Source organism: Spermophilus citellus (genome assembly GCF_964194105.1).
Source record: "Spermophilus citellus genome assembly, chromosome: X".
Classification (NCBI taxonomy): Eukaryota; Metazoa; Chordata; class Mammalia; order Rodentia; family Sciuridae; genus Spermophilus; species Spermophilus citellus.
The window spans coordinates 37151957-37175016 of NC_138190.1; the positions used below are offsets into that span (position 1 = coordinate 37151957).

The window sequence follows — 23060 nt, forward strand, 5'->3', positions numbered from 1 at the left end:
ATCAGCTTCCCTAATATGCAACTGAGCTTGGGGGCAGGGAGGATTGCGGATCGGGTTGTGTTCCTTCAGCTCCCCAATTATTCCTGGGCATAAAGCAAATAATTACAAATACTGAGTGCTTTCCAGGTACCAGTCACTATGCTAACTGCTTTTCGCAAGAATCCGGTTCAACCTTACAAGGAACCATTTTACAAAGGAGGAAAGCAAATGAATTAGTTGTGAGTAAAAAGCCCGAAAGGAAAAGAAAAAGAAAGCCATGTATCAAAATGTCACACTGAACCCCATAAATATGTATAATTAAAGTAGATTTATTACAACAAGGAAGATTCTGCTAATCAATTTGATCCACCACAAAGGATTACCATTATTCATGGCAGATATGTGGGTGGGATTCCCAGTCTACCTCAGCCTACTTCCAAACACCTACTTCTTAACCTATTCCCTGTGCAATTAACTGAGGCTCCTCCTTAGCGTTGCAAATGTAGCAACCTTAAGACACTTAAATTTCCCAATCTTTGTCAGTAATCCAAACAGCAAGCTGTGGGGGTGTAGCTCAGCTATAGGAGCCTGGCCTAGCATGCTCAAGGCCCTGGGTTCCATCCCCAGCACTGCAAAAGGAAAAAGAAAAAAACACAACCAACTGCAGGTTAACCAACCCAGTAAATCAGACCCACAGCACTGGAAGCTGTTGAGGCTGCACCCAGGAGGCTGGTGGTGGCAGGGCAGAGGCCTTCAATGGGCAACATGCCCGAGAACATGCCCGAGTAATCCTGGGATGTGGGTCTGAGGGCTCTGGCTTTTCCAAACAGGGGCAATTCAATGGGGTTATAGGTCGCTCAAATTGAGGTGGCTCCAGGTAAAACAGGGGCATATTTCCTCAGAGCAATAAGAAAGCCATCTCTGAGAACTAAAAGTGGGAAGAAGCAATGTAAAATGGCTTTTTGAGAAATAATTGGGTGATCTGGGTGGGGCAGCACACACCTGTAATCCCAGGTTGAGGCAGGAGGATCACAAGATTGAGGCCAGCCCCAGCAATTTAGCAAGGCCCTAAGCAACATAGTGAGATCCTGTCTCAAAATAAAAAATTAAAAAGGCTGGGGATGCGGTTTAGTGGTAAAGCACCCCTGGATTTCATCAATGGTACCAAAACATCAAATAAATAAATAAAACCAGGTGTGGTGGTGCATGCCTATAATCTCAGTGACTAAGGAGGCTGAGGAAGGAGGATCACAAGTTCAAGTATAGCCTGGCCAACTTAGCAAGACCCTGTCTCAAAATTAAAAAAAAAAAAAAAATGAAAAGGGCTGGGGAAGTGGCTCAGAGGTAGAGTGCCCTGGGTTTAATACCCAGTATGAGAAAAGAAATTCAAAAATTGGGTGAAGTGCTTCCATTCAGTTTAGGGAAGCTTGAATCTTGGAAAGACTGGCTACAGGGAATTGCTGACTTGATAAGAACTTAGAGTAAACCTCTGCCTCTTCCACACTGTCCCACTCCCTGCACCCACCTGCTGCCAAGGAATCCCGAGCTTCTGTTGCCCTCAGGCAAAGAGAGAATTGGGGTACTTCTTGATTAAAAAGTTATAGCAGAAAAAGTTTTGGTCCAGCTGTGACTTAGATTCTAGAAACTTGTACTCCCTGTGCCTGAACCCTGAGCCCCACCCCATGTCCCTACTGCAGGGAGTGAAGTTGCCTCACCCTAAAGACAACCTGTGCTGACTTCTTCCTTGCCATGCCGTAACTGGTCCTCCTTTGTCCATGGAGCCCTGAATCTATGAGCTCTTTAGTGACAAGCACTGTGTTCCCTCACCTATCCTGCAAGTGAATCACATGTCAAATAGGTTGGGGTAGATGAAGAGGATTCTTATAGGATCTATTTGAAATCTCTTTTGCTTAGTCTCAGCAATGTGAAGTCAGACAGGGGGCTAGGGATTTAAGAGTTTGAGTCTAAGGCAGACTGACTATCCCTTTTCTATGTCCACTGGCAACAAAGGCAAGAGAGGGGCCACTATTCCATAGTGCTTGGAGAAAACTCACTCGCATATGGCATTATTTCCCAAAGGTAATCAGTTACTCTCTGAGGTAAAATAAAAAATGACTTAAATTAGAATAGGCCTTGGTAGTAGGGAAAACAGGTGCTTCCCTTTCACTTTTCTACCACACATGGAGTAACATGTACTCCTCATCAGAAGCCAGGCAGATTCCAATGCCATGCTGTTAGACTCCTGGAACTGTGAGTCAAAATAAATGTCTTTCCTTTATAAATTACCCAGCCTCTAGTATTTTGTTTTAGTAATAGAAAATGGACTAATTCAATGTCTGTTTCTTAGATCAGCACTTGTTGAACACTTGCTATGCTGAGCCCTGGGGAAGAGAAGAAGATGGGAGCTGCCCTTACTCTCATGGGGTTCATGCCCCATCAGGGAAGAAATCGAGGAAGAATAGTCAAAAGTGTAATTCTAAATGTTGCTCTGGAGCATATAGAGGATTAGATAATCTAGCCAAGGCAATCATGGAGGACTTCCAGGAGAAAATGAGATTTCTGCTGGGGTGACTAGGGGACAAATGATTAGGGAGTATTCAATTACTGAGGAACACAAGTGTTCCAGGCAGAGTGAGCAGCAAGTATTATATAGGGAGGCAAATCTGAGGCTGGAACATTGGAAAATGTGGACATGGTCTGGTGCAGGAAAAAATCACCTTTGACCACCTTTAGGACTTCTCACAAACACCACAAAATTAATAGAGAATAATATAACAGTGAATAATTAACAGTGAATTAAATGATAGGAAGCATTATTTATTTATTTATTTATTTGTGTGTGTGTGTGTGTGTGTGTGTGTGTGTGTGTATCTGCCTTCTGTTCCCAACCAGATCATAAATTCTTGCAGGAAAGGATAATGCAGCATCTTTTATTCATCCATTCAAGAATAACTTATTGAGCACCAAGTCCATGTCCGCATTGTGCCCATCGTTAGAAATTTTCTATTATAAATTAAAAATGATGCTAATCCTGGGAAATGAAAATGGATAATTACGAGAAACCTAATTCAATGTTCCAATGAAGTGATGCTCAACACCTCTAACCAAAATGCTGTTTGCACCAGTAGTGTTTATCTGCCTTTTCGACTTCATGAAATCCGTGTTTCTTTCATCAATTAAAATGAACATGCTTTCCTTTTTTTTTCATTAGAAAATTGCCAAAGAGATAAAATGTCCTTATTACTTCATTCTTGCTGTCCAGCTTTTCATTAACGGATATTTCAGTGAGTCTGTTATGATACTGCTGAAGGTTTCAATAAAGAGGCAGGCTGTGCAGAACGGAGTTCACCAGATATCATCTAAGTTGTATATTTTACTTTTTTTTAAATTCTGGAAGCTTCACAGGAGACAGCAGAAAATTTGTTTTAAAATTAGATTTTTTTAAATTTATTTATTTATTTTTTTATTGGTTGTTCACAACATTACAAAGCTCTTGACATATCATATTTCATACATTAGATTGAAGTGGGTTATGAACTCCCAATTTTACCCCAAATACAGATTGCAGAATCACATCGGTTACACATCCACAATTTTACATAATGCCCTATTAGTAACTGTTGTATTCTGCTACCTTTCCTATCCCCTACTATCCACCCTCCCCTCCCCTCCCATCTTCTCTCTCTACCCCATCTACTGTTTTTAGAACTTACCAGTTTCTTTTCCCCCAAACACTCTGTTAATCTTTTTCTAAACATACATTGAGGGATAAAATAATGAAAGGGCCTAGTCATTGCAGCCCACATAGCTCTTTAATAACACATGGAAGTGTTGTAAGACCCCTGGTTCTGTGCAATAAAGTATCCATCATCTGCTTGAATACTAATCTGAGTGTCCAAATTCACTCCTTGGGGGCAACAAGAAGGCAATGGGGACCCTTGCATGGATCAAGACATTACTTTCACACCCAAAATGTCAAGCAGCCTAAAAGTTGGGAGGACCCTAATAAAATCTAAGTCAATGTCCTTCCCAGGAAGCTGAAGTAGATAACCCAGATCCAACTCAAAAGTCCATACACTGGTTTAAGATGCCAAAGGAAAGATTTACCCCGAAGCCTGAGGACTTACTTTGTAACAGCCTGAAAGCTTTGTGGCTTCCATGAGGTGGTTTATTGAGACACAGTTGAGATGGACATAAAAATGATTTTTCCTACTCAAAGAACACAAATATAGCCCTTTTCCCCATGACCTCTTCATCATAGTATAAGCAGAACAAGGAACACAGAGGCACAACAAAAAGGGCTGATTCCTCAATATATGTAGTCAGGCGGAGACACCAAGCTACAAGACTTCTGAATTTCAGAAGTCATTTCTAGGCATGTTGTAGAGTATGTTGAAGCAAAGGGGGGAAAAAAACAAGGGGGAGAAATGAATTACAGTAGATTGGGTAGAGAGAGAAGATGGGAGGGGAGGGGAGGGGAGGGGGGATAGTAGAGGATAGGAAAGGCAGCAGAATACAACAGACACTAGTATGGTAATATGTAAAAACGTGGATGTGTAACTGATGTGATTCTGCAATCTGTATATGGGGTAAAAATGGGAGTTCATAACCCACTTGAATCAAATGTATGAAATATGATATGTCAAGAACTATGTAATGTTTTGAACAACTAATAACAAAAATTTTAAAAAAAGACAAGGGCAACCAGACTGTAGGCAGAGTCTGTCCCACCCCTGAGTCCCAATAGCCAAGTCAGTCCCCCAGGCCCTCTTCCCCAGCAGGAGGGACCCACTTCCTGAGGCCGGCTCTTCTCAGCCTGCTTGTCTTGAGGCCAGCTGTACTCCAAAAGTGTCATTCTCGGTAGCCACACCACCTCTGCTCTGCCTCTCAATCACATCACTAATAAAAACATCTCTGAGGTCGATGAGAGAGCAAACCATGAAGCCATGAAAAACCAATTGCAGAAGAAGACGATTTCACAGATCTCAGGATGAAAATAAAATATTATTTTCACAGAGTATAATATTCTTATAAATTTACCTTTATTTTTATGTGGTGCTGAAGCTCAAATCCAGTGCCTCACATATGCCAGGTAAGCACTCTACCACTGAGCTACACCCACAGCTCTCAATCTTTCTACAGATACACATAGGTGAAAACACCACATTATTACCCCATAAATATCTCCAGGCTGCATTGAGATCATACCGGGAAATGCATGGCTTAACAAAACATTGCAATTTCTGTACATCAAAAATATCCCAACATTAAAGACAAGCAGGACTCAAGGGAAAAGATTTTGCAATACCAAGTGTGACACTCTTACCACACTTTTTTTTTCCATGAATTGTCTTTTAATGTCTTGCTGCTTCTCTGTTAGGAATATTAAGTTGTTGATTTGTTTGTGTGTTAAAAGGCTACTTATTTTGAACCCTTTGAATTGTGTTGCCTATTGAATAAAAAAATTAAAATGACATTTTAAAAATAAAAAAAAAGATCTTATTTGATTATAAGTGTTAATCAATCTGTGAATTGACTTACAAGGACTTTTTACAATGACTAATGTCAAAACTAAGAATATTTCTACAAATCATAAAGGATCTTACAAAAGAGTGACCTATTAGAACAGATGATGTGACAAGAACTTTATGGGGCATACAGAGGAAGGGGAAACATTCAGCTGACACACAAGAGAAAAATTAGAATAGATGTTGCCTGAAAACATCAGTTTAGGGCTTTCACCAATTATTTTCATAAACTAGTACTTAAAAATTAATATTAGAGCCACACCATATACTGATTATTGATTGTTGAATACAGTTATTTTCAATATTTTTTCTGCTTTATATAATTCTAATTTCATAGTATAAGTTCATGGGTACATAATCAATGCTTTGGTTTTATTTACATAGCTTTGAATTAAATAGAGCTTTGAATTAAATAGTCTTTCCATATTTAATTATAAATAGATATTTACATCATGTAGACTCCATGATTGCAATTAAGAGACTGGTGACCATGGTGATCAAATAAGAAGAGAAGTTTATTTTCTTATTCCTGGATGAGAGGGCTAATCACCAGCAAGTCCAAGTCTTGATTAGAAGATTGGACATATTAGCCCCATCTCCCAACTCTGCATAGGGGTGATGGACTGAAAACTAAATCAATCAATAATGGCCAATGATTTGATCAATCAAGTCAATATAATGAAACCTCCATAAAAGCCCTGAACAATGAAGTTCAGATAGTTTGAGTTGACAAACACATCCACATGTCTCAAAATATCTTATTGTACTATGCTCACCCTTCTTCTGTTGATAATGTGCCTATATGATGAAATGAAGTGAGGTGAATGATGTAGATATTGTTACTTAGTATCAGGCTACTAAGTGAGAGTTACTTGCACACAAGCCCTATAATAGATCTTATAACCAAGGTGGTTACTAAATGATTAACAGTCAGGAAACATATATGGTATGGGTACATTGGACAAAGGGATGATTTTCATCTTGGGCTGAATGGAATGTGATGAAATGAGATTTCATCACACAATTCAGAACAGTACACAATTGAAAACTCATAAATTATTTATTTCTGGAATTTTCCAATTAATATTTTCAGATGTTGGTTGAATGTAGATAACTGAAACCACAGACAGCCAAACTGCAGTCAAGGGGTGACTATCATGTGTATGTACATGTGCACATGTACAATTAAAATCTCTTGTCACTTGCAGCAGCTTTTCCACTGATTTATTTGGACTTTCTACAAAGTTCTGAAAATAGAGATAGATCTACCCTAAAGTACTCAGAGACACCTTGAAAAAGAAGAGTAAAAACAAAGGAAGGCAGAGGACTAGTCCTATCAGAGATAAAAACATATAGTTTTGTTTTAACTTAAAAATTTTTCCATCTTAAAGAGGGGCTTGGTGGTGTACCTGTAATCCCAGAGGCTCAGGAATCTGAGGCAAAAATATTGCAAGTTCAAAGCCAGCCTCAGCAACTTAGTGAGGTCCTGAGCAATTTAGCAAGATCCTATCTCAAAATAAAAAACAAGAAGGGCTGGGGATGTGACTCAGGGGTTAAGTGCCCCTAGGTTTAATCCCTGGTAACAAAAACACAAAAACAAACAAAACAACACAAATCCATCTTTATTGAGGTATAATTGACAAATGAAAATTGTATATACTCAATTAGTACAGTAACATGACTTGATATACATTAATATTGTGAAATGATTGACACAAAAAATTGACACTTTAATCAGCACATAGTTACTGTGTGTGGTCCAAATGCTGAGGACACTTACGATCAGTAATCTTGAGCTGGGGATGTAGCTCAGTGGTAGAGCACTTGCCTAGCATGCACAAGGCCCTGGGTTACATCTTCAGTGCTGAGGTGTGCACACACACACATACACACACACACACACACACACACACACACACACACATACAAACTTGCAGTGGAAATATCTACAAATTTTTATGGTGATTTCTTTAATAGACAGTCTTGACTTTGCATAGTATTTTGAACATTTATTTTAAATTGAAAAATTTTAGCTAAAACATTTTTATAGTAAAGCCAACAAAATTCAAGTCTTTTACACATTTTCTGAAAGAAGCTATATGACAAAGGTTTTAGTTTAGCTTGTGCATTACTTGGAACATTGCTACAAGAATAGACTTAGCATTCTCACCATAAAAATGATATGTTGGTGAAGCTCAATATAATATTCTTATAAATTTACCTTTATTTTTATGTGGTGCTGAATCTCAAACCCAATGCCTCACATATGCCAGGTAAGCACTCTACCACTGAGCTACACCCACAGCTCTCAATCTTTCTACAGATACACATAGGTGAAAACATCACATTGTTACCCCATAAATATAGACAATATTTTAAATTTTTCAATTTAAAATTAAATATTATTGGCTAAGAAATAAGAAATTATGAATAGTATATACCTAGTTCATATATAGAGAAATTTTATTCTACGAAGTATCTCAAGATTCTCTGAAATTTTAAAATATTTTCTAAATTGTCCAGCAAAAAAAAACTATCAAATGTTGCTCATTATAAGTGAGACTTAAGAAACCAACCAATTCCAATGTATAGAATTGTTTGGATCCTGATCAGAGTAAACCAACTGTATTTGGGGAGCTACTATAGAAAATTGAATATATACTAGCTGCTAAATTATATCAAGCAATTATTGTTCATTTTGCTCTATGTCCTAAGAGTATGGTGGTCATATTAAAAATGCCCTTATCAGTTAGAGATACACACTTAAGTATTTGAGGGTGAAATGACATAGTGTTTGGCATTTGTTTTTAAAGACTCTAGAAGGACTGGGGGTATAACCCGGTGGTAGAGCACATGTTCAGCATGCCCAAGGCCATGGGGTCCATCCCTAGCACCAAAAATTAATTAATGAATCCATTTAAAACCCTAGGAAAAATAGTGGTAGCTGTAGATGAAACTCACAAAACAGTACAGTGGCAGATGCTGAGGCTGGATGATAAGTGTATGAGGGACTCATTATACTATTCTTTCTACTTTTGTGCATTTATGAATTTTTAGAACAAAGTGTTTAAAATATGTTGACTGTAATTTTATTAAGTATATATTAATTTACTTGCATGATTTGAAAATTGTTCATTGGTTGATGAAATCAGTTGATAAACTAGGTAGGGTAATAAAAAAGTTGTTGTATTTTAAAGAAAGGAAGGGCTAGGGATATAGCTTAGTTGGTAGAGTGCTTGCCTTGCATGCATAAGGCCCTGGGCTCAATCCCCAGCACCACACACACACACACACACACACACACAAAAAAAAAAAATCTAAAGAAAGGAAAGCTGTACTGTCTTCCTCACTGATAAATCATTCAGTTAATTTGTTCTCCACTTGGATATTACTTAGAACAAACAAGTAAATCTTCCCACCTACTCAAAACAAATGAGGATTTAATACCTTTTGTTTTAATGATGTGCACCATCTGCAGTCTTAGAAAAGATCTTTGGAGCCATCTAATCTAACCCCCTTCTGTTACCTCCTTCTGCTGTAGCAGCCCACCTAAAGCAGGGGAGATAACCTCATCTCTGACTCCCCATCCTCCTGCAAGTAATAGGCCCCATTTATACAAGACATAAGACTTCTGGCTGTGAAAATCAAATATGAAAAAAATAAATAAATAAAATGGTGTAAAGTTGTTACAACCTTTTATATGTAGTACTCTGATAATTGTAGGACATTCATCAGCCAATTCCAGATAGCTGAGCATTTTCAAACTTCCAAAAGTAATACTTGCTGTTAAAAAACAGAAAATGACCTGCTCAGGTTGGGTGGTATTTGGAAATGACCGTGCTTTCTTAATATTCAAATCAAATCATTTCATCAGTTCTAAGATTTCATGGCAGTCCCTGGAGTTTGCAGTCATAATGTTCATTAATAGCAAAGTTCTAGACAGAAAAATACTATTGGGAATTATATTCCCATGATTAATTATCTATGTAATTGAGGTTCAAATAAATTGTTTCCCTCCATTATCAATATACAATACCAATGCCTTATTTAAGGCTCAGGTTTGGAATGTAAGGTACTAACAGATAAATTCTCATAACCCTATCCTTCAGAGAAAAAAAAAGTTCCTAGGGCTTAGAGTCTCTTTTCTCCTAATCTGACATTTTAGGAGTCATTTTGGAAATACCACCATTTCCTGGAAGACCATCCCTTCCTTCAGATCGCATCATATTTGATTAGAACTAGAACAAATTACTCACTGTAATTACCTTCAGAAGAAGAATATTTTCACTATCTACCTTCCTTAAAGGAATAAGACAACTGATTCTTATTTGGGTACTGACTGTACATCCAGCCCTTTGTCACATATCCTCAGATGTAGAGAAAATGTTAGTCTTTGCTCTAAACAGGATTGCCAGATTCAGCAAGCAAAAATATAGGCTGTTCAGTTAAAGTTGAATTTCAGATGAGCAATGAGAAAAAATAATATAAATGTGTCCCATGCAATATTTCCAAACATATTTCTACCAAAACCTTATATGTCATTTACCTGAGGTACAAAGTTAACTATATTTGCTATATTTTATATGGCAACCTTAGCCTTAAAAGGGATTTTGTTCTGGTTCAGGAAAGGAAATCAGCACATAGAAATCAAATTGAGTATAATAAGCAGCAGAATATGATCAAGTATTATATTATGGGATGCAGAAAAGGGAAATGTTAATGGAAGTCAGAATCCCTCCATCAGACAGTGAGTTCTTCAAGGAACTGTCTTTGGAGGGTTTTCCTATGTCCCCAGCCATTACCATTGTGACAGTGGTGTTTAATATATTCAGTGTGTTTAATAAATTTATAAATAAATGAATACATCAATCAAAATGAGAAGACTTGAGATGGGTCTTGAAGGAAGATCAATATCTGTATAGGAAAGGGTAGCAAAGACAAGGAATGGACTTACCTATGTTGGCATTAAACTGAGCAGAAGGGGTTGTTACAAAGGACAGTTTCAATATCAATGGCTCACAAAACTTTTTCTGACTGAGGATGACTTAGGGCCGAGCCAAAGTTTCCAGTAGAAACAAAAAACAGAAAGAAACAAAAATAAATAGAAGTCTATGGCATTTCATGAGATGCTCCTAGAAAGGCTGATCTGAAGATTTACATTTTTAGCTTTCTTTATATCTCTCTGAGGGACTCCTTGTCACCCACAAGTGGCCTAAGAACTGTATTTTGAGCAACTTTCAACTTGAGTATAAGAACTAAGTTTTATAGTAAAAAACAAAAGATAAGAGATGAAATCTTAGGTCCTTGACATTCTGATATGAAAGTGTTAATGTCAAGAACATATGCTATGGCCTGGCAGACTAAAGGAATTTGAAAAGTTATGTAAAAACTACCTTTGGTGGGTGAAATGGCATATAATTATAATCCCAGAAAATTGAGAGGCTGAGGCAGGAAGATTGCACATTTAAGGCAACCCTGGGCAAATCAGTGGGACCCTGTCTCAAAATAAAATTTTAAAAATGACTGTAATATAGCACTCCCAAGTTCAGTCACCAGTAACACTATCATCTATCTATCTATCTATCTATCTATCTATCTATCTATCTATCTGGGACTAACTAGACTATCTAGACTTAAATTCTAGAATTGCCTCTAGGTAGATCTAGATTTCTTAACTTCAGCATAATTGACATTTAGACGGGATGTGGAGGCCCAATCTTTGCATTATAGGGTAGAGCATCCCAAACTTCTACCCCTTTGCTGCAACTTGCATGTTTGTGTCTCTTGAATTCATTTTGAAACACAAAATCTGATGCAGTAGTATTAAGAGGTGAGATCTTTAGAAAGTAATCATATCATGAGATTAAGGCCTTTGAAAAAGAGGCTTCACACAATCTTGGCCCCTTTTTCTCTTCTTCTGCATTCCACCATGTAAGAACACATCTTTTGCCCCTTCTGTTACTTGAGATGCAGTAAGAAAGCCATCATCAAACATTGAACCTGTCTCTGCCTTGGTCTTGGATTTCCCAGACTCTGAAATTATGACAAATAAATTTATTCTTTATAAATTACCCACCTATGAGGACTGGAGATGTTGCTCAATGGTAGAACACCTGCCTAGCATGCACAAGTCCTGGATTCCACCTCAGCACTTCAAAAATAAATATATCAATAAGTAACCCATATACAGTATTTTGTTATAGCAGCACAAATGTATGAAGACACTACTAGATGAGAGTAGCACCCCCTCCCCTGTTTGTTTGTGATAAGAAAAATGACAAATGTCCCCAGGGGGCGGGGCAAAATCAACCCTTTCTTAGAACCACTAATCTAGATGAAAGCATCCTGTACTGTTTGATTTAGATGCCTAAGAACTCTTTTCTGTAATTCTCTTCCCATCCAAGTGAGGCAAATAAGGGACAATTTAAACAAATAAAGCCTATGCATTTGAGAAACTTGTCTCAGAGATGAATGAAAGTGCTGCCAGACACAAATACTGAATGATGAAAAGGCAAATAATAATCTATATCCATTAAGATCATATGCATTTACTTCAAAGGTGCGGACTTCAGTGGTCCTGGGTCAAACTCTATTAGGTTCAATCATTGATATAAGTGCACTTGACAATGAAAGGCAGATAGTTACTGGCTAAATACAGGGATGATTACCTTTAATGTATGCTTATGCATCTGTAATGTTAGACCAAAGAAAAATTGCCCATGATAAAGAGTATAGGGAAAAACCCTTGGAAATCTGGGGTTCCTCCCAAGAGCAACTCCTCTCAATAGATAAATGTTGTATTCTAACAGTTCAAAAGTCCTCTGGAAATTCACATGCTTGGTATTATTCTTCCAAAATAGATAGATCCCATGTTGTTTGCCATTGGTAATCCTATTCTAGAGATATTGGTACATCCTTTTGAGGAACAATTGCTGCCTCCAACTGATATTTGGGAGCCCTTAAGAATTGATCACAATGGGAAAGATATAAGCAATATATTTTTCCACATAATAACTGCATTTTCTTCCTATGATGAAGTTAAACAAATCTTTTTTTCTTGAGTTTATTAAGTGAAATTTACCACAGGATTCAAAAATATGGATAAAATAAATGTGTGTATATAAAGATGTCAATATAGATGTGTTTTGGTACTGGAGATCAAACCAGGGTTTCACACATGCTAGGCAAGAACTCCACCACTGAGCTACAACCCTAGCCCAAATATACCTATATTTTGTTTCTGTTGGTTTTTCTAAATAATTTTTAGTTGTAGATGGACACAATACTTTTATTTTATTTATTTATTTTTATGTGGTGCTGAGGATTGAACCCAGTGCCTGGCATGTGCGAGGAGAGCACTCTACTGCTAAGCCACAACCCCAGCCCCTGTTTGTGTGTTTTTTTTTTAAAGAGAGTGAGAGAGGAGAGAGAGAGAGAGAGAGAGAGAGAGAGAGAGAGAGAGAGAGAGAGAGAATTTTTAATATTTATTTTTAGTTCTCGGCGGACACAACATCTTTGTTGGTATGTGGTGCTGAGGATCGAACCCGGGCGGCACGCATGCCAGGCGAGCGCGCTACCGCTTGAGCCACATCCCCAGCCCTGTTTGTGTTGTTTTTAAAATATTCTTTTAGTTGTCAATGGACCTGTATTTTACTTATTTATATACATTGCTGAGAATTAAACCCATTGCCTCACACATGCTAGGCAAATGCTCTGCCACTGAGCCACAATCCCAGCCCCTAAACTTATATTTTGAATGCCCACTCTTTTAAGAGAATTATTGACCAAATATTAGAAGAAATTGTTTTATCCTTCTCTTTAAAAAATAATGCACTGAATGGAAGTTTTGAAATTACAAATGATGAGTGTCAGGGATTTTCAATAAAGTCTGTTGATTTCCTGCTCATGGCAACATTAAGCAATAATCAGATATAAAACTTCTATTTCTAGTAACATGATATAGTACATGTCTTGAAACTTCTTCCAATAAAAAGTAGTTAAAAATTCTAGAAAAATAAAACAAACATCACATTATTCTAAGCACAAGTAGACAGACCCAAAAGGTCACATAACTGCATGATTTGTTTTATATAAAATATCCAAAGTAGGTAACTCCATAGAAACAGAAAGCAGAATGATGTGTGCCAGGGACTGAGGAGGGGAACAAATGGAAAATCAGTTGCTCAATGGGTATGGGGATTCCCTATGGAATCATGAAAATGTTTTAGAGGTAAATTAAGTGGTGGTTACCCAACATCATGATGCACAAAATGCCACCAAACAGTACACTTCAGATGGAACATGCATGTAGTCCAGCCATTTGAGAGGCTGAGGCAGGAGGATCACAAATTTGAGGCCAGACTGGGCAACTGAGTGAAGCCCTATTAAAAAAAATTAAAAGATCTGGGCGTGTATTTCAGTGGTAGAGCGCCCCTGGGTTCAAAAAAATAACACGTTAGAATGATTGTTTTTGTAATGTGAATGTTATATATATATACAAATTTCTTCTTAAACATACAGCCAAGTTAATAAGAAAGTGATAAAATCCACAAGGGCCCCAAGGTAGGAAACAGCTAGAAGTACAAGTGATCATTAGAAACTATAGCTATCCTGGGACCTTTGATGATTTTTCTAACTGAGAGAATTGGGTTTTAAAAGCAGAACAGGGACAACAGACAGAGCTTTGGGCCCTCATGGTATGAAGCATTATTGAAGCCAAGGCTCCTAAATGAAGCCCACACACTAAAAGTAATGAGTTAATCAACGTGCTCATTAGATACAAATCACCTGCCTGGAAGATATAAGCAATGCAATATATCTTGGTCTGGGATCTGGATTTGCAAAACCGAAACAAAACACAATGGTTTCTTCTCTGTAAAAGCAGATTACACTGACTGGTAGTAATGATGAGGAAAAGTAATAGCTAAAAAATTGAGTGAAAGAAGATAAATATTTATCATATTAAGTAAACTATTAACTGAAATCAAACAAAGTGGTAAAAAACATAAGGAATTGAAATCAAAAGAAGTCAGTGCATTGGAGGAAAAAAGGAAAAGAACTAAAATATATAAGGACAATTTTAAAAGGAAAAGGTGGAATGTGATGGACATTATTATCCAAAGTACATGTATGAAGACACGAATTGGTGTGCATATACTTTGTATACAACCATAGATATAAAAAATTGTGCTCTATATATGTAAAATGAATTGTAATGCCTTCTGCTGTCATATGTAAATAAAAAAATAGTAAAAAATTTCAAAAAAAAAAAAAAGGAAAAGGTTGGCTGTGGTAAGCTCACTGATAGATGCTTGCTTAGCATGCATGAGACCCTAGCATCACACATACACACACGAAAGACATACCAAATGAACAGGTAACCAGAGGAGTTTTGTTTTGTTTGGGGGTTTTTTTGGAGGGGGTTGTTTTGCAGTGTTGGGGATTGAACCCAGGGCTTTGTGCGTGCTAAGCAAGTGTTCTACCACTGAGCTACACTAGGAAAGGTTTTAAGAATAAAAAAAAAGAATAGCTGGGCATGGTGGTGAATGCCTGTAATACCAGCAGCTCAGGAGACTTAGACAGGAGGATGGTGAGTTCAAAGCCAGCCTCAGCAACAGTGAGGCAGTAAGCAACTCAGTGAGACCCTGTATCTAATAAAATACAAAATAGGGCTGGGGATGTGGCTCAGTGGTTGAGTGCCCCTGAGTTCAATCCCTGGTACCCTGACCCCCAAAAAAAGATAAAAAAGAAAATAAGGGACTAATCCATATGAAAAAATAATTTTAAAAAATAAACAAAGTAAGAGCATGAATAATCAACAAAGAAATGCCAAGCTGGAAATAATTTTAAGATAAAATAAATGTATAATTAATCACAGCAAAGAAACATAACAGCTACACAACTAAGCCAGACTGGCTGAGAATTCTTAACCCAATGACAGACTGTGGCTACACCCAGTTAGGCCTCCTGGGGCAAGAGTCCAAATTCCCTACCCTTTGGCTATTTACCAGATTACCTGAAACTCAAGACACCCCTCTGTCCAAACACACAAGTAGAGACTGTGTACTAAGGATCAAGTTTTCTTCCACAGTACACAACTAATATATGGCAAAGTTATTATTTCATCTATGGTCTTCTGAAGCTGAGAGCAAAGATAGATAAAATATCCTCAAATTCTTATCTTTATAAACACAAGTAGTAAAGCAATTTAATTTCTTGACTTTGGAAACTCAGAAATGTTATATCTCTTTAGAAGAAATAATAGGATAAGACAAATATAAATCTTTTTGCTCTGAGAGAAACAGAGTAGGGTGACAGTGATCAGAGGAAGGAAAAGTAGGCACAGGGGACCAGGATATAAGGAGACAGTACCAGTGTCCTCATGGGAGCCCAAAAGGAGCAGGTGATGACTAAGCCCTAATCAGAATTACCAACCATCGTAAAAATAGAAAACTGAAGGACACTGCCGCAGTCTTGGCTGGGCACAGAATCACGAGCCACTCAAGCAGGAACAAAACTTTATTTTGAAAAAGCCGCCAATACTCTGTAGGCGCCGGCAAGCCAAACCCGGTCCTCCCATGCGGGCCTCCACCGGAACCGGGGGTCCCCCGGACCTCCCCCAGAATTCCCTCCTACTATCCTTCCCCAACCAATGGGAACTCTCCATGAGTCCCGTAACATGAGTCCGGTAGCAGGCCAAGGTGAACAGCAGGAGTCCAATTTCCATATGAATGTAAATCTTAACATAATCATCTCAGTGGCTAGCTGGCGTCACTTTACAACCAAAGGTGCCATACATCATTTATCTGCTTGTGGCTCCTAGCAGGACACTGTACTGAAGTTTCAGAAAGCTAAGATTACATAGTTTGCAAATCATCACCTGATCTAAGATTATAGCCTCATGCTGTTTTGCCACTAACAACTCCTTTCTTTTATAAAAAATGATGAAAAAAGTAGGTAATCACTGAATCTGTATTGGGGGAAATTAAAATTTGACAACCTTAAATTGTCCAGTTGATCATTACTATGGCTTTTATGGAAATTGGATCAGTCTTTGAAATGGCAAAGTCTAAGTATTCTACATTTGTGGGACAAGTATGATAAACCTTAATAAGAGAGTACCAGCAACCATGTTATGTGTCTGTGTGTGTGTACATGAGACAGAAAGCTAGAGACACAAAAAGCAAAAGAGAAGCGTGGAAGGCAAGTGTAGAATAGGGGAGTGTTAGAGAGGCATTCTGGAAACATGGAGGGAAGAAAGTAGGATGGTTGAGGTTGGAGAATATCAATGCCTTGTCTCATCTCTGCATAAATACAGTGCTTGCCTTGGTCTGGGTCACCCTGAAAGCATAGCCTGGGACAAGGTTGTTCATATGGATAGTTTATTTTGGAAAGTGACTCCAGGGAGCAGTAATGGGGACTGGGAAGAAGGAAACAAGGAAGGAGGGACATAACATGGGCACCTGGGGTTCAATCTCACTAGAACCTTCTGTGGAGCTATATAGAACACACCTCACAATTATCTACCAGTGGCATGGAAGGGGATGACACTCATTGACTGGCTCACGGTCCCCATTGCTCCAAGGTCTCTCTGTGGAATATTAAGTGCCCCACACTTCCACTATATGTGCATAGGAGTGCCAAGAGAGTTTCTGTGGGTGTCCCAAAGACTGGTGTCTGGGAAACCCTGGGGCAGAAAGTGTGAAGTACAAGATATAGTTTAGACAAAGTGCCATGAGGTTTTTTGTTGCCACTTTGATAGTTGGAACAGAAGGTAAGCCTGGAGGATGTGAAGCAATGCATTTCAATTGCCTGCTACAATTCTTTAGTCAGGTAGAAAGATCCAGAAGCAGCTATTTCATCATACTAAGTCAAACTTTTCTGGGGAAATTTCAATTTGATTTGATGGTCTTTCCATGAGCTTGTAGACATTCTGGCCTCATCCCAGTGACAGCTTGGGCAGACAGGCATCTTCTATATGCCATGTGAATAAGCCCAGATAAGACTCTCCCTCCATCTGATTACTGTCACCCTGCTCTGTTCCTCTCATTTCCCAAGGTTCCTAATGTCCTCTCACATTTACACTATAGTTAAGGTAACCTATTTTCTTTCTGAATAATCACTTAATAATTCAGTCTCAAGTGTTAGTTGAGCTCCTTTAGTTCTCCAAGATTCAGACTAGCTCAGGCCCAGGCTGGGATAAGTCGGAACAGCCACTGCCATGTTTATATGGCCCTACTAGAGTTAGAGGACATTTTTTTCTTGACATTTCTTATTTAACCCTCACAAAAGCCATGGAGAAATAGGTTTCAAGTGGTAAAAGTGACAGCTATATTCCAGAGGTAACTTGATTTCCAAGCTGTAGGATGTTAAGGTTTCTGACAATTCTCTTTCCTTGTAAATATTCTGTTTCTTGTTCATTCACAATGATCTGAAAACAGATATAAGGCCAAAATGAATCCCTTCTTATTGATTAGTGCTAGGCTATTGCATTGTGAACAGCTTCTGTAACCATTGTCAGTGTATACCTAGTAAGACATTTCATATTCATAGTATAAAGGGCCAGGTCAATAGAGCCTACCTTAAGAAAGAAAGAACATACTGGGAAGATATGGGTTGCCTCACAGAATTAGGGGGAAGCCTAAAGAACTAAGCTAATGTATAAACAGTAACCAAAGTGGTAGAATTGCTAAGTTATCTTTAAACCATTCAAATCAATAAAGACTTATTTCTTGCTCAAACCACATATGTACCTTGGGGTAGCAAAGGACTCTGCTCCATCCTCAAGGTCCTAGGTTGATAAAGTAAGCACTATCTCAAACATTGTCAGTGGCTAAGCCAGAGGGAAAACAGAATTCTGGAAAGTCTTGCTCAACTCATTCAAGTCTAAGCCTTGGAGTAACATACATCACTTCCATCCAGTCCCACTCAGTGAACATTCCTGATCACATGGGTCCACTCAACGAAATCATACCACATACACAGAGAAAGAAAAGAGCTGGCAATAGTTGCAAAACAGTATTCTATAATACCACAGGCATGCAGAAGAAAATTTCTCTGGTTACAGTGTCACCATTGGACACTGTTAATCACCATTGGCATTGCCAGAATGAAGCCTAAACTACCCTTCTCACTCATTCTAGATTCTAATCCCTGAATTCATCATGAATTCAGAGTCCATATGGATTGACTGAGCTTGGGTCACATGCATATGCCCTAACGGTCAATACCTGTCTCCTATCATGTCATTGTGTGAATTCCCTGGCAGAATCCCCAAATGTAAGAAAGGGGTTTAGATCCTGGACAACCAAAAGGTACAAAAATGTCCACTGCATGATAAATGTCTAATACATTCACCTTGCAGAAGAAAATAGAAAAATATATATAAGGGCAAAAGATTTATACAATTTGAAGAGAAACTGGAGTATAAAACAATGGATGTATAAATAGTCCTATTTCAAGTGTCATTCTATCTGTCGTCCAATTAGTATGGAAATTAATGCTGCATGGGCTATTCACTCATCTCCATCCACATGTTCAATTAGGTAACAAATGTTCATTGAGATCCCACCTACTTCCAGGCACTTTAAAGATACCAAGATAGATAAGACATGGTTCTTGTATTCTAATAGAGAAGGTAAACATTAAATAAATAATTTTAATGCAGTGTAGCAAGTCTTAGATAAATATTAATGCTAAGGGATGGTGTTGGCACAGAATACAGAGTAATTCACTTTAATGTGGGTAGGATGCCCTAGTCAAGGATGGCCATTCTAGGAAGAAACTGTAGTAAGATGTATAGTAACTACTTTGGGCAGAGATAAGTAATATAATATATCAGAGGCACAGAAAAACTGACAGAACTGAGGCTGCAGAAGGAGGCAGAGACCAGACCAGAGAAGGCCTTCCTGTCCAGGCCGGAAATTAACATTGCCCTCTGGACAGTAGAAGCATTGACATTGAAAGTAGGATGGTTGGCCCAGACTAGGGGAAAGGTGGGCTAGCACCTGTAGATTGGTACATTCCTTGAAAAGGGCACAAATTTCCAAAGGGCGACCAGACAGGAGGAAGAGAAAATCCAGGTAGCATGTTCAGGACAACTGGAGCCCAGTAAAGTTAAGGTTCATTCCAGCTAAAACAGGAAGTCTAGCTACATATGTCATATTCCAGGTCAGGGACCTCAGCAACTGACCTCAACCATGAGTCAGAGAAGGCTCATGGTTGGAGGGTGTGAAGTCTCCAAGTTCTACCAGTTGGTAGCAGGTACAAGGGAAGCACAAAGCCAGAGCCTTCAGTCTGCAGCTTAGGGCTGGGAACTGTGACTTGAGGGAGCCAGTAACTGATATCTGGAAATGCAATTTAGGAGACCTCCAGAGTAGTCAAAATGGGAGACCAGAAAATTAGTGAAAAATCCCTGGGTGAGTCTGAACAGTCCATAGGGAGCCTCCTAAGTGGAAAAACTTGCTGGCTCAGGATTTTTTTTTTTCAGTGCTGGGGATAAAACCTGGGCCACATGCTCTGACACTGAACTATATCCCCAGTTCAGGAGTTATCTCTTAAAGGGCTAGGTACAACAGAGTCCATAAAACAAGGATGAAATTAACTAGATAACCCTGGCCCAGGTTTGGAGGAGGGAACAGAGGTATTGGGTATGTTTCCAGTTTGATATAGTATTACTGACTCAGAATAACTTTCTATAATAAATGGCTTCATCATAGGAAGATGGAGGGGAGAAGGCCCTCATAGTCAGAGAACTGAACCCCAAGACACATCCAGCAGAAGGCTGATTGATCTCAGCAACATTTAGTATTAAAACATGGTTCCTTAAAAAATGTTGTAGGGGGTGGGAGGAGGAGAAGTGGGTGGGGGGAGTACTGGGGAGTGATAATTGCAAAATTATATTGTTATAGTGTGTGTATGTATGAATATGTATCAACAAAATAATACACCAATAAAATAATGTGGGGAAAGCAAGGAAACAAAAAACAAACAAAAGAACAGTGTTGTGACTTTGTTGCAGGAAGAAAAAGGAAGAAATTTCAGGACAGGGAGCCAAGCATAATTTTGCAGACATGATTAGAAGTAATGATATGACAGAGTTCAGCAAATATAGGCCCTTGCTACAAACATCCATGCATTCTGGGCCTGTAGAGTAAATCATTCTTCTCCTCCAACTTTCAGCATCTTCTAAGTTTGTTCAAGCTGAAAAGAAGAATTAACTATATGCTCCTTAGCATGGCACACCCCTTCCATGCTCTAGCACCTACATATCGCTGGCCTTATTTACTACCCTTCTGCCTCATATTTGACCCTCTTGCAATTGGCTAGTCTCTCCTCTGTACTGTTGTTAAAGCTATTACCTTAATCTAGAATTAGGATTCCCAGATTTAGCAAATAAATATACAGGGTGGTCAATTAAACTTGAATTCCGGTAAAAATACATTCTATGTATGTAAGTGTGCCTTATGCAATCTCTTGTACATATTTATACTAAACGTTCCTCATTGTTTATGTAAAATTCAAATTCACTTGTGTCCCATACTGTACCTGGCCAATTACTGTGGTTTGAAGGTGTCCCCCCTCCAGTTTTATGTATTGAAAACTTAATGCTTGGGGCTGGGGATGTGGCTCAAGCGGTAGCGCGCTTGCCTGGCATGCGTGCGGCCCGGGTTCGATCCTCAGCACCACATACCAACAGAGATGTTGTGTCCGCCGAGAACTAAAAATAAATAAATAAATAAATGTAAAAAAAAAAAAAAAAAGAAAACTTAATGCCTAAATCCATATGTTGATGGTATTTGGAGGTAGGGCTTCTGGAGGTAATTAGAATTGAATAAGCTCATCAGATTGGGGCTCCATGATAAAACTGGTGCCTATATAAGAAGATGAAAAGAGACCTGAACATATCCTTGCTCTGTCTCACCGTGTGATGCCCTCTGCCATGTTATGATGCAGAAAGAAGGCCCTCACCAGATGCTAAGCAGATTTCATCAGAACCATGCTCTTGAACTTCCCTGCCTCCATAACTGTAAGCCAAATAAACTTCTATTCTTTATGAATTACATGGTTTCAGGTATTTTTTTTTTTTTACATTGACAGAGAAACAGACTAAGACACCATCCTCACAGGAATGCTTTCTTACTCATACTTTCGGATGCATTTCTAATATCCCATCATCTAGGAAATCTTCCCTGAACCCCCTAGATTGGCCTTAATGCTCTCTTCTGGCCAGCTCTGGGTTCATATGTGTGCCTCCATTCTCACATATGGCACATTATCATAAGGTTATCTTTGGAGGTGTTGTTGATCTCCATATTATCCTCTAAGTTTCCCCAGAGCCTGATGAAATATGAACTTGTATTCATATCACAAAGGCTGCCTGATAAATGTTGATTGACCTGAATTAAGATACAATTAGAATACAGTTGACCCCATGTATCCATAAGCTCCACTGGATCTGTGGATTTAACCAACTGGGGATCAAAAATATTTGAGAAAAAAATGTGTTTTTTATACATGTACAAATTTTTCCTTGTCATTATTTCCTAATCAATAGACTATAACAACTCTTTATATTGCACTTACATTGCATCAAGTATTATTAGTAATCTATAGATGATTTAAAATATACTGGAGGATATACCTAGGTTCTATGTAAATAAATACATTTTACATAAGCAATTTGAGCATTTGAGAATTTTGGTGTCTCATTGAGGTTCTGGCACCAATCTCCTGTGGATACTGAAGGATAACTGCCTTTGTAACTTTACAAGTAAATGTCAAAAATGGTCTAGCCTGGAGAGGTTTAAAGAAAAAGATTGCCATTACTCTCTGTTTCTTGGACAATAAAAGAAAAGCAAAGTGAGACTTTCTGATAGCTGAGCCCACACCTTACTCCAGTGCTGGATGAATGTAAAGCACAGTCATAAAGAGCTTTAAGAAATCAGATTGTACTTTCCACAAAGCATAAAAGTTCAAACAACTGAGAAGTTTGACCTTTGAGTGTAAAGATATGTTTGCTTTGCAACTTTGTCAGGGAGGATACTTTGCATTTTTCCATCTCAGGATGCTGTTGAGACGATAAGAACATGTGAAGTATGTAATGATTTAAGAAGAAAATCATCATTGCAAGGCAATTAACAGCACAGCAAGGAAATCTAGACCCTTCCTTTACTTGAGATAAAAATCATTCTAACAAATGAGACTCTAAACCAAGAAGCCAAGGTGTCTTCTATTAGTCCAAAGCTGCCACTTTACATATAGAAAAGACCCAGAGAGTCTTGGAGACTTGCCCAAGGTCAAGAAACTGGTGGATCCCTAAAGGTTAAAAGGTCTTCCCAGCCCACAGCTCTCCTAATTGCTACAAAAAGCTTCAAGGCAAGATTTCAACATTATTGAGGAATCCATTCAAGTGTTTATTAGAGGATACTTCCTTATTCCACTTCATACTAAGGATTAAACCCAGGGGTTCTGTACTTTTGCATGACACCACCAGCCCTCTTTTAAAATTATTTTTTATTTCAGACAGGGTCTTACTAAGTTGCCCAGGCTGGC

At 38.4% G+C, this 23060-nt stretch overlaps 1 protein-coding gene across 6 annotated transcripts in view; it reads left to right on the forward strand.

Annotated features, from left to right (window-relative positions):
* LOC308638858 (uncharacterized protein) overlaps nucleotides 1–23060 on the forward strand; it is a 547213-nt gene that overhangs the window by 390459 nt on the left and 133694 nt on the right. The window lies entirely within an intron of this gene.